At 43.4% G+C, this 12,447-nt stretch overlaps 1 protein-coding gene across 2 annotated transcripts in view; it reads right to left on the bottom strand.

Moving 5' to 3' along the window:
- Atp8a2 (ATPase phospholipid transporting 8A2) overlaps positions 1–12,447 on the bottom strand; it is a 514,463-nt gene that overhangs the window by 264,899 nt on the left and 237,117 nt on the right. The gene's annotated exons all lie outside the window — the stretch shown is intronic.

Genomic DNA, 12,447 nt, shown 5'->3' on the forward strand with positions numbered 1-12,447 from the left:
GAGAAGCTGTCAGGAGGGGGAGAGGCTGTCAGGTGGGGAGAGGCTGTCAGGTGGGGAGAGACTGTCAGGTGGGGAGAGGTTGTCAGGTGGGGAGAAGCTGTCAGGAGGGGAGAGACTGTCAGGTAGGAGAAGCCCCGGGCAACATAAACCAGGTAGAAAGAAAAGAATTCTATACAAGAAGCACTGCCTCTGTTTTTCAATTTTAACTTGCTGAGCTTGAGACAAGGCTTATCAAGCGGATCTTAGTACAGTTTTGATGGAGGATGAGGCTCAGCAAACTGACTATAACAGCATTTTACTTCCACCAGGTATTCCTTCTGTTATGCTTTATCAAAGGACAGAACTCCCTTTTGCTGGAGTGGCAGAGTTTTTAAGACGAGAATTCAAAGGTCCATTTTGCAAGGAAATATTTATAAAGCTGTCGTCCCCTGCTCACACATATCTCCCTCCCGTCCCCTCCAATCGTCTTCCATCCCCGCTTTCGAGCCCTTTACTTGCACAAACTCGGAGATTACTAAGGAAACCCCAGCTGATCCAAAGCAACGACGGGGAAGACTTTACTAATGCCTGGGCACCATGGAGCCCGGGGCTCGGCATCAGCCTTAGCTTTGCTGCCTTTAGTGCACAGACGAAGCGTTGGCAGGATCGAGCCCTCATATCCTTCCTACGCATCATCTGGTCCCTCAGGGTCTTAGGTTTCAACAAACCCACAGGGCTAGCTGTGCCATTGGTGGTATGTGATCCTACATCAAATAAGCTTATTTCTTAGCAAGGATGCTCCAAGTCTGGCCTTCCTTAGAACCTTGCCTCTGCATCTCTATACCTCTAAGTTGCCTTCTCAGAAGGTCTGAGTTATGGGAGAAGCCATCTTTCTTCACCATGTCCTGAATGTGTGCTTACATGGAATGATCTCTCATGAGGTTTATTCCCCAGACTCCATGGTCCTAGACGAAGCAGCTGTAACCAGTGCAGACCATCACAGTGCCTTGAAAACAGACGGACATTTCTGGGGCTCTTCACAAGAGAGGGAAGGAAGCATCCTCGCCTCATGGGGACTTGTATAGCCCTGTGCTGGTGACTGTGGACCACATCAGACCCTGTCTGAACCATTATATTGTGAAAGCATTCAAACGGCTTCAACTTTGTTATCTTTAAAGTCTTTCAGCCCAGACGCTGGACTGAACTCTGTTAGTCAGCTCTTCACTGCTGTGATAAAATGTTTGAGATAGTGAACCTAGGCGGGAAAGATTGTGGCCCATGTTGGAGCCCCTGGTCACTCAGCCTTATTGTGTTGGCTGTGCTAAGGGAGCACACGGTAAGAGAAGGTGATGGAGGAGGATTGCTTACCTCATGGCATCTGAGAAGCAAAGAATACAGAGCGAGGCCAGCATCAAGAATGTCCCCTCCATGACCATGCCCCCATTGATGTAACTTCCTTCTGCTAGACCCCACCTTCTTTTTTGTTTGTTTGTTTTCAGTTTTTATTAGATATTTTCTACATTTACATTTCAAATGCTATCCCGAAAGTTCCCTATCCCCCAGCCCTGCTCCCCTACCCACCCACTCCCACTTCTTGGCCCTGGCATTCCCCTATACTGGGGCATATAAAGTTTGCAAGACCAAGGGGCCTCTCTTCCCAATGATGGCCAATTAGGCCATCTTCTGCTACATATGCAGCTAGAGACACGAGTTCTGGGGGTACTGGTTAGTTCATATTGTCATTCCACCTATAGGGTTGCAGACCCCTTCAGCTCCTTGGGTACTTTCTCTAGCTCCTCCATTGGGGGCCNNGTGTTCCATCCAATAGCTGACTATGAGCATCTACTTCTGTATTTGCCAGGCACTGGCNTAGCNTCACACGAGACAGCTATATCAGGGNCCTTTCAGCAAAATCTTACTGGCATATGCAATACTGTCTGCGTTTGGTGACTGATTATAGGATGGATCCCCGGGTGGGGTAGTCTCTGGATGGTCCATCCTTTCGTCTTAGCTTCAAACTTTGTCTCTGTAACTTCTTCCATGGGTATTTTGTTCCCTATTCTAAGGAGGAATGAAGTATCCACTGGATGGTCTTCCTTCTTGATTTTCTTGTGTTTTGAAAGTTGTATCTTAGGTATTCTAAGTTTCTAGACCCCCACCTTCTTAAGATGCCACCACCTCCCAATGGTGCCACAAGCTGGTGACCAAGCCCTTTTTAAACACAGGGGCCTTGGAGATATTTAAGATCCAAACTATGACAGACTGCTTGCAATCCGTTGTTAACAGTGGCAGGCCCTCGGGGAAAACACAGCTCTCCTGTGTCTTAGTTTTGAAAAGCATTAAATGGGTCATGGGCTTGCTCTTTGGGTCCTTCTTTACAGATTTCCAGAGGCAGCACATGACCACTGTTTACAAAGAATCAGAACACAGTGACCACTGGGGTGAATGCCCCTCACTTGGAACCAACCAGTCTCCCCCCCAAACAACACACTGGGTTGTATTGTTCCCGGATCACACCTGGACTGGCCCTCTAACAGACTGAGCTACAGGGCAGGTAAGGATTATATCACTTGTACTTATTAAATATCGTTTCTCAATAAATAGATGACTCTTCCCTAGAGCCTACCTGTTCAACCACACTGAAATAAAAACATTTTAAAATAATAATAGTAATAAAAAGTGCAAGTGCTTCATAGACAACACAGAGCAGAAGGCCATGAGGGGTGTATGCTTTTCCTCTACATGATTTAAATAAATGTGTGTGATGCTTGGATTGGGAAATCTTCAGCTTGAGATGCACTGAGAACGAAGTGTAGAGACGCCAGGGACCAAGCTGTGGACTCACACTGAAGACCCAGGATAGCGACTTTCAAATCAAAGACATATTAATACAAACAATGGAAGGAAAACCTAGCTTGTTCCTTGTTCTTTACCTTTCTGAATCGTGAATATTTGAAACTGATGACTTATTACTAATGCTGGTCCTAATTCACTTCACTATGTGTTGTATTCCCAGTAGCCCGGACTAAATCTAATTACAGCTCTGTAGGATATACATTCATCCTAATCACCGCTGACGTGTATTAACAAGGCATAGCAAGACACCACCCTAGTTAAAGTGTCTGCATCCAGAAGGACAACAAAGAGCCAGGAGAGGTGGCTCATGCCTGTGACCCTGCTCTTGGGAGAGGAGGCAGGACAAGCACAGCAAATCTGAGCCCAGCCTGGGAAGAGCTGCAGGCTACAGAGTAAGACCTTGTTTCCATCACACAAAAGAAAATGAAAACAACAACAAAAGAATAAATTGGTGAAAAAGCAGAGAAAGAGAAATGTTGAAATTCAGTTAGTAGAAATATAAATTAGAACACTCATTATGGAAAACAGTAGGAGATTCTTAAAAGAAAAAAAAAAAAAGACAGAAACAGAATTCCTAAATGATCCAGTACGATCCAGTAAGCCCTTCTATGTATAAATCCAAAGGGGAGCACGTTGTTATATTAGACATGGCCACATTCTCATGTTTACAACAGCTATCCACAGCAGCCAAGTCATAGTGTCCATCCACAGATGGGTGGATTAAAAGAGGATTATTAGCCATCCGCTAAAGAAGAAAGGGTGAAATCCAGTTGTCCATAGCCTAGTGGGTAGAACCTGAGTCTGTCACGGTAAGAGCAGAAAGGCAAGAGACTAGAGACTGGAGACTTGGAAGAGCAGGGAGGAGTGGAGAGCAAGCTCCCAGGTACCAAATACACATGAGGGATTATTCTAGCTTCCATGGCACAGTAGGGTAACTACAGTCTCCAAGTTATATCTCAAATAACCAAAAAGGAAACATCAGAATTGTCTCAAGACAGGGCAGTGACCCATATGTAAACCCCAACTATCCCAATCTCACCAACACACACTGTACACGTGTATTAGATGAATAAGCAATACTCTCTACAAAAAAAGAAATTAATAATGCCAATCATTCAAAATTTCCCCTTTCAAAATGATTCTATCCCCTTACATTAATTCCCAGGTTTGGTAATTCAATGTCATATCCTGAAGCAGAGCACGAGGGTTTGGAAGCACTGGACTTGAAGACACACACATACGTTCATGTTTTAGGTTGAAGCCTTTAATCTCTTACTGTTGATATATTCTATTTCAAGAAAATTAATTAAATATGTGCTCATCATGATTTCCTAAAAAGAAAACAAAGCTGTAAGGTTCAAGTATCTATTAAAAAAGGGAAAATATTGTGATAACATAGGATTCTCTGATTTCTAAAATTCTAATACCCTCAGATACCACCCACCCATTAAAACAAACGAAAGTACAGAAGAATGCACAAAGACCGACAGACAGATGTAGCCTGGCGCTTGTATGTTTGCACAGGGATTATCTCCCAACTGGTTCACTTTGGTCTCAATGACTGCTGAGGCCAAGTGGTGAAAGACATTAGTAGGAACAGTTGCTTAGAATGAGAACAAATGCTTGCTGCATTTCTCAGATGACCCAGTGTCAAGAATTTGATAGACAAGTGTGAGGAGAGGCTGTCTGTCTGTCTGTCTTCCCCTCACTCTCGTTTGTATGCCTGTCAGGGGACAAACCACAGGAGATTCAACCCTGGAGCCATGGAAGAGTTTGGCCAACTGATCAAATGGGAAACAACAGAAACCCAGGCACTCAGCAGGCATGGTACCCTACCCTGACTTTATTACAGCCGGAAGACTTGTGCCCCTCACAGGCTCCCCGAATGCAGCAACTTTATTTAGCTCCATCATCTACCACAGCAACTGTGGAAAACTATGGCCTAAGTGTAGCCAACTGAAAACAGAGCATCAAGAATTTAGGATAGATCTCCGTGGCTTCTTTCATCTAGCTGTCTGCTGTTTTGAGTTCATTACAATGACGTGGTCCTCAGGGTGCTTGGGAGAATCAGTAAAGGGGGCACGTCAATAATTCAAGGAGCACAACAAGAGGCAACATGGCAGGTGTACATGCAGGAAAATGGAAAGCATAATTTTCTTTGGGACCAATTAATGTAAGAACTGCTTGAGTTCTCTCAGTCACAGAGGTGTCAGCCTTGTGAGGGAAAAGGGTTTGGGGGCTTCCCCCCCATAATGAAAGTTAATGTGACGCTTTCCTGTGTTGACAAATCACATTCTGAACATCTTCTCTTGAAGAACAAGCATCATCAAAAGCAGGACTTGGGGCATAAATATTCAAGGCACATTCCACATGTTTAATTAAGCTCTGGTTTTTTATTTTTAATTTTTATTTATTTAATTTTTTTATTTTGTACTTTTGTCTTTCATTTGTTTTTCCAGTAGGAAAAAAGCCCAAATATTATGAGCCTCTGCTTCGGTGTTTTGGACCACATTTGGCCTGGAATCACCCTGTTTCATTTGGCAAGCAGCATAGTCAGGCATGACAGGCAGCAATGAATTAATCACTCACAAACACAGGAAGTGGGAAACGGAAAAGCTTGGAGAGTGGTGCGTCTGTTTGTCCTGGAGGCACAGCACGTGGTTCCTAACGTGGACAGCAGTAAAGGCAGTGACATGAGCAGACACTGCTGACGTTTCTAGACTAACTCACCCAGGAAAGGGCTTGGAGGGTTTTTCTTCACCCCTGCTTCTGTGCGAAAAACCCTGGTGTGAAAGTCAACTGAGGGGGTCTTCTTCCCTGTAAACTTGGTTTCTGACCATCACAGGAAGGAAACTGATGGAAGTTTCCTAAGCAAGTAGGCAGAGGTTTCCTCCCAGGCTGCCTCCCCAGCGTCACTGCACATCGCCAAGGGTCCACGAACTCTTGTTGTTCACCTCAGTATCTGCCCCACATTTTCACAGAGAGCTTCTTTAATTCTTCATCTTACAGGTATTTGTCAATATTTCTGTCAGTTATATAATAGATATCTCTGTCCAGTTCAACAAGCAACCAACCAAATTGGCAGGCTAAGTATTTTCTAGTTTTCCTCTGAGTTAAATACAGTGACGGTGTGTAACTTTCCTGGTGGGGCAAAGCTCACTGTATGGACAGAGCCCTGGGTTCAGTCACACACACACACACACACACACACACACACACACACACACACACCTGTAATGATTGATTGGAAGGGAATTAAAGTCCCTAATAATCAGGAGTTGATCTTGTATAGGGTTGGTATTGCATAGAAATTATTTAACACAAAAGCAATCCTTTATAAACATGTCATCTTCAACCTAAAAGAAATAATTTTTGTTTTCAGAATCAGAAACAATTACTTAAGAAAGCATTTCCCTTCCCTAGTTTGGATTAATAGTGCAAAGATGAGAGATCTTCAGGTACTTAACGTGGCTTAAATGAGTTATGTTTGTAGAGACCAGGTGATGCATATCAGTGTGGATTTTCACTCTGGAGATACACTGGTAAGATATACATGGAAAATATTATCAAAATTCTCAGATTTTAGAAATTGTTTTTATTCAAGAAACATCACATCTGAGAACACTCATCTTCAGAAGAGTATCGGAACTAGCAAGGGTGAGAGAAAATTGCCTTAATCATGAAAATAACACTGTTAGAGCTAAACTGGAAAAAAAGACAACTTATGCATTCTGCCTCAACCGTATGCAATCAACAAATCTGAAAATGCACTAAGCCGCAGTACAAACAGTCTAGAGGAAGGTGTGTGCCTGGACAAGTTAATAATACTCCGTGTATTAAGACGTCAAGCAGGAAGCTGGCTTACAGCTGGACATACACACACTGCCGAGAAATCATATCATGAAAGAAACTAAAGACAAGTTTTATTTTTGCAAGTGTGTGATTGGATCCCTACCAACATGGAGGCCAATGAAAACACAATTGGTGATAGCATTCTAATTGCTGTGTCGAGCTCTGCTCTGACATAACTCTGTGTGTCACTTGAAGGTTGAAGGGTACCACACACAAGATGCCCAGAATTCTGATTTCCCGCTATGGAGTGTGAGTCATTAACACAAAAAACTAAATGGAGGAAGAGGCCAAACTAGAAGCCGTTTCTAAGAAATCAGAGTTAGGGCAGATGGACAGGGCTCTGGAAGCAGGTGGAGTGAGTGACAGGCTTGAGTCCAGACATGCTAGACGACTGAGGCAGCAGTGAGAATGCCCTGAAGAGCTCAAAGCTGGGCACCTCGGCTCACCACAGCAGCGTGTGTTGATTTTTTCTCTCTCTTTTCTTTCTTTCTTTTCTTTCTTTCCTCCTTCCTTTCTTTTAATTTTTTCAGCTTATTGTCACTTTATTTTTGTGTGGTAGTGGGTCAAGCATACATACATACATACATGCATAATATATATGTATATATATGTATACACATATATTGTTTGCACACACACACATATACACATTGGCATGCATTATATGAATATATGCATATATATGTATATACGTATATACATAGCTATACAATAAAGCCAAGTCTATCCCAGCATGGACAAAGCTGCTGGCATCTCTCTTACTACAGATCACTTCACTCTCTCAGTCAAAGGGCACACGTTTTTGCTATGCATTTCCAGGTTGCTTACCCTTGGACTCATTATCATCTAATGGAATTTCTCAAGTGTTTTTCCTAAAATTATAGCTATAAAAATCTTTACAGTGCTGTTCACAATAATGAAACACCATTCAGCACTTTTTTTTCTTTATTGAACCCAGGGCCTTAAATGTGCTAGGCAAGTACTGTTCTTTACCACTGAGCTACAGCCCAGTCTCATTATCCAGCTGCCTGCAAACATGGTTTATATTACTGCTTCACATAGAAACTTCATGCACTTTCAAATTTGCACCTGTGCACCACATTCCCCCACCCACCCCCACATCCCCACTCCCTCCCATCCCCCACCCCCAACCCCTGGTGCAAGAAAACCCATTTCACAGGTAGAGTCTAGACTGTAGTGCTAACTCCAGGTGAGTGGACTGCTGGTGGCGCTGTGATTCCTGTTTTCATTTTACTCACTTCTATTTTCTGATTTCTCTTTCTACAAGAAACATAAATGATTCTTAGGTAGGAAAATAATGCACCAAAGTCCTTTAACATATCCAGCATACCCTCTGCCTCTCAGTCCTGCCTCGGATCTGTGGCTTTGTGCCGGGTTTTATGAGTTTGCTTTTAAATCTATTCTGAGAGACGGCCGTCTAAACACATCCGAGAACACAAATGCTGACCTCGGCTACCCTTACCACGCACATCCAGTGTAGACTCCACCAGGAGCTGCATCTCCACTTCATCTCCTGCCCAGATACTTAAAGCCATAAATCATACTTGCTAAGGAGGCGTTGCTTTGGGGCCACCATCGTCACCTGCGCTCATAGGGGTCTGTGGGGAGGCCATTGCTGACTTCCTCACATGGGAGACACTGATGAGCCTCTCATGACTCTCTTCCTGATGAGGTAGCCACTTAACGTTTCTGAATGCTCTCAGGAGGTCAAAAGTCTGCTCACCCCCACTAGACTGTGCTCTGAAATTTATTTCCATTTTGACAAGAACAGAGAGCTCCAAAGCAAAAGGGAAAAAAAAAAAGAAAACGGAGAAGTCGTTCCTGCTCGAGTTTCGAATGGGCTGCACATTCATTCGCCTCTGGAGAGAGACAAAAGCTCTGTAACTAGGGCGAAAGGCCCTAAACTGGGCAAACTGTTAGTGAAACTGAGCACTGAGAGTATTACGCATGTGTGAGCGAAGTAACAGGCACAGCCAGCTAGACAGACCACTGATGATGGCAGATCAACCCCCATGCCGTCTTTTCCCTTCCTGTCTCAGACCATGTGCAAGATGATTTATAGCCACTTATTTACCCATTTGTAAAATGAACAAACCAAATCAAACAGAAAAACAAAGATAATGCTTGTCGGGAACTAACAGGTAAAAATACTTGAACTTCTGACCTTGATTTCCTAATTTGTATATTCGGCTTAGTTGTAGACAGAAGTTACAGACCGAAGTCTAAACACACCCAAGAATACAAATGATGGCCTCTGTGGCCCTTACAATGTACATCCAGTGTAGACTTGTCCGTGGGATGTGTTTAGATTTCTGTCGCAAAAGGTTCCTAGTTTGTGTATGAGCCCATCTCTACTGATGGCAACAAAAGGCCCTCACAATGGGGTGGAAAGTTGAGCCACCAAGGAGGGAGGCAGCAATTCTTATGTCCTGTGGCACCCCGAGAGTAGAGTAGAGGAGGAGGTAACATGCTCAATGCTACTGAGATGTTTTGAGTTTAAGGTGCTCAAAGAATGCAGGAGTGAAAGTGTTTGGGACACCAGTGTGTTCCCGGCTTGATGGGTGTGTGCTGGGGATAGCATATGCAAGCTGACCAGGGCGCTGTCAGTCTTGGTCCCGACTACCCATCACAATCCCTCAGTGGCTGGTAAAGTTCCCAGATTCAGGTTTACTTGCAGTGGGGGAATGGCCTAGCAACTGTTTTTTGTTTGATTGATTGATTGACCTCTTGACCTATATTTTGTTCTCTTTAACTCAGTGAAATTTAATTTTAATTAGGTAAATTCTTTTATTCACACATCTACTTTTATAGTGATAAAAAAAAATGAACAAAACATAAGATTCACCCTTTCAGGGCTGGAGAGATATCTTCATTGTTAAGATTCTTGCTTCTCCTCCAGAGGACCTGAGTTTGATTCCCAGTACCATAACTGAGTGTCTTACAAATGCCTGTAACCCCAGCTCCAGCTTCATGAGATAAGATGCCCTTGGCAGGTACACACACACACACACACACACACACACACACACACACACAAAGAAGTAAAAACAAATCTCTCAAACACTTTAAAGACTAAGCATATAATGGTGCTTAGCATAATCACAACACAACCACCCTCAGCTGGAGGCTCCAGAACATTTCAGCATCTTTAAAGGCAAGGCCTGCACCGATGAAGTAGTTGCCCCCTTCCCCGCTTTGCTTAGCTGCTTAGCTCTGTGGGTCCATCCACTCTGGATATTTCACAGGGATGCAATGTTGCCATATGCCATCTCTTTTGCAACTGGCTTCCTTTGAAAACTGAGGCTTTGACGTTCAGCACTCTGCAGTACGTGCCAGTGGCTCACATCTTTCTATGGCTGGCTACGATTGTACAAATAGACCTCACTTTGCTTATCCACTTGTGAACTGAGTTGTCTACACATTTCGGCTACGGTGAACAATGCCGCTATAAATACATGTACATAAGTATTTGTTTCTAATTCTTTGTGTCTGTGCTTCATCATCTGGCACATTTATGCCCCCACCCCCCTCCCCGGTTTTCTGGATGGTTCTTTGTAAAGCTGGTACTGAGAAGAGAGAGGCACGTAAGGAGAAGACATATAGACGAGGCTATGATGGGCCATGTGTTCAAAGCTCAGGAAAACATTCAGAGGGTTCCAGAAATACATCAGACACAGTAGGATATGTGGGGAGATGACAGAGGGCCACAGCAATAGAAAAAATAAATCACCTCAGGCAGTAACCAACAGGGGCACCAAGATGGCATAGCTACTTGCTGCACAAGCCTTGCAACCCAAGTACAGTCTCCAGAACCCAGTTACAGGTGGGAGAGGACGGACTCCATGGATTTAGCATTTGACCTTCACAGGTGCACTGTGGCATGCACAACCCCTTCTCTCTCCCCACTCTCACACACAATAATAACAATAATAAATAAGCTTTTAAGAAGGAGAAACCATGCAATGGTTAGTCTTTGTGACCATGACACAAACTAGAATCGTGACGAAAGAGAGGCCCTCAGCTGAGGACTTGCTTCCCATGGACGTGTGGGCAAGTCCATGGGGGCATTTTCTTGATTAATGATTGATGTGGGAGGGTACCAACCCACTATGGGTGTGGTTCTACTGGGCAGGTGAACCTGGGTTGTATTAAAAAAAAAAAAATTAGCAAGCTCTTAAACATCATTCCTCCATGGCCTCTGCTTCCGTTCCTGCCTCAAGTTCCTGCTTTGGCTTCCCTTGATGATCAACTATGACCTGTTAGCCAAGGAAACCCTTTTCTCCACCCAGGCTGCTTTTGCTCAGTGTTTCTTCAAAGCAACAGGAAGAAAACTAGAACAAACCAACAATCGACAACAAATGCTAAAAAGAACTAGGAATCAAATGAGAAAGAGAACCGTGCCAGTTGCTTAGGATGAATGGAAATGTGGGACACCTGGCCTCACTGAGGGTGTAAGGCAGATGCAAAGAATTAACACCAATGCTCTAAAACACTGTCCCAGAAGAGCAGGGGTCCTACATCTTTAATTATAACACAACACCTAGAATGCACAACGCAAATATCAAACTCACAACTGAAGCTGGGTTTTGGGTGGAAGTTTATAAGGCAACGAAGACCACAAACCTATGAACCCTGAGAGTAAACTGACTGGCACCTACCCTGCTGACTACATACAACCTCGCTAAAACTTTTAACTGCATAGAAAATACTGAAGCACAGCAGATTGCAATTAGCAAAATTGGGTATAATGCAATCAAAATACATAAGAAACTTCCAAGGTCAGGAATTATACAAGTAAAGACTCATTGTTCTCGTTTACCTAAATAGTGATGGCGTGGCTGTTTGAGCATGCATCAGTTGAAGCAGGCACACCTGAATGCCTGAGATGCATCACTCAGAAAGATCTTAAGACTGAGATGGGGTTTTGCTCTGTTCTACAAACTGGCTTGATATTTTAGGCTCAAGTCATCCTCCTGCCTCAGTTGTCTGAGTAGCTAAGACTACAGTTGAGTTCCTGTGTACCTGATTGGAGGGTATCTTTATGGGGTTCCTGCTCTTGGAATACAGAGAGGTTTTCAGTGTAGAGAGGGTAGAGATGAGATCTTTGGAGATGCCTGGGCTGACTGGAGACCTGGGGAGTAGGTGGTCCATGAGTTCCCTTTTTACTACTTAAGTCTGTCTTAGTTTGAAGGATCTCTTATATAATGACATTTTAGTTCTTATACAACATTCAACCATCTACAAATTCATTTTGAAAAACAAATTCCTTTTTCTTCTGTACTTAGGGAAAAGAGTGACTTAAAATGATTGTATTTTCAATATGGAAAGTGAGAATTAAAGCCAACCTTTTGTGTAAAAGCTACATGAAATTTGGCTTACATTTCTAAACACAGGTGAAGCACCTGAGTGCTTTGTCTATAAAGTATTGCCTTCAGTTTCTGTTATTTTTAAATCAGAGTGGGAGATCAGCCAAGAACTATCTGAGATCACGGAAGTGGGGAAATCACCTGGGGTCTTCTTTCTAATGAACACTTGTATGTAATAGATGGTCAGTGTTATTTAACTTGAAAATGGCTCTCAGTGCCTACTGCAGTTTGAGCTCTTTGTTGTGTCATGCTAAGGTTTGAACCTATGTGACCCACAAAGTCAGGCGAAGGCAGCCTCATCAAGAGGAAGAAATGGTTTTTCTTTAGCATTGAGCAGCTGGCTAGGAAGGAGTTTATTCCTGCAGTCTCTAGG

This window comes from Mus pahari, chromosome 8 (assembly GCF_900095145.1).
Source record: "Mus pahari chromosome 8, PAHARI_EIJ_v1.1, whole genome shotgun sequence".
Classification (NCBI taxonomy): Eukaryota; Metazoa; Chordata; class Mammalia; order Rodentia; family Muridae; genus Mus; species Mus pahari.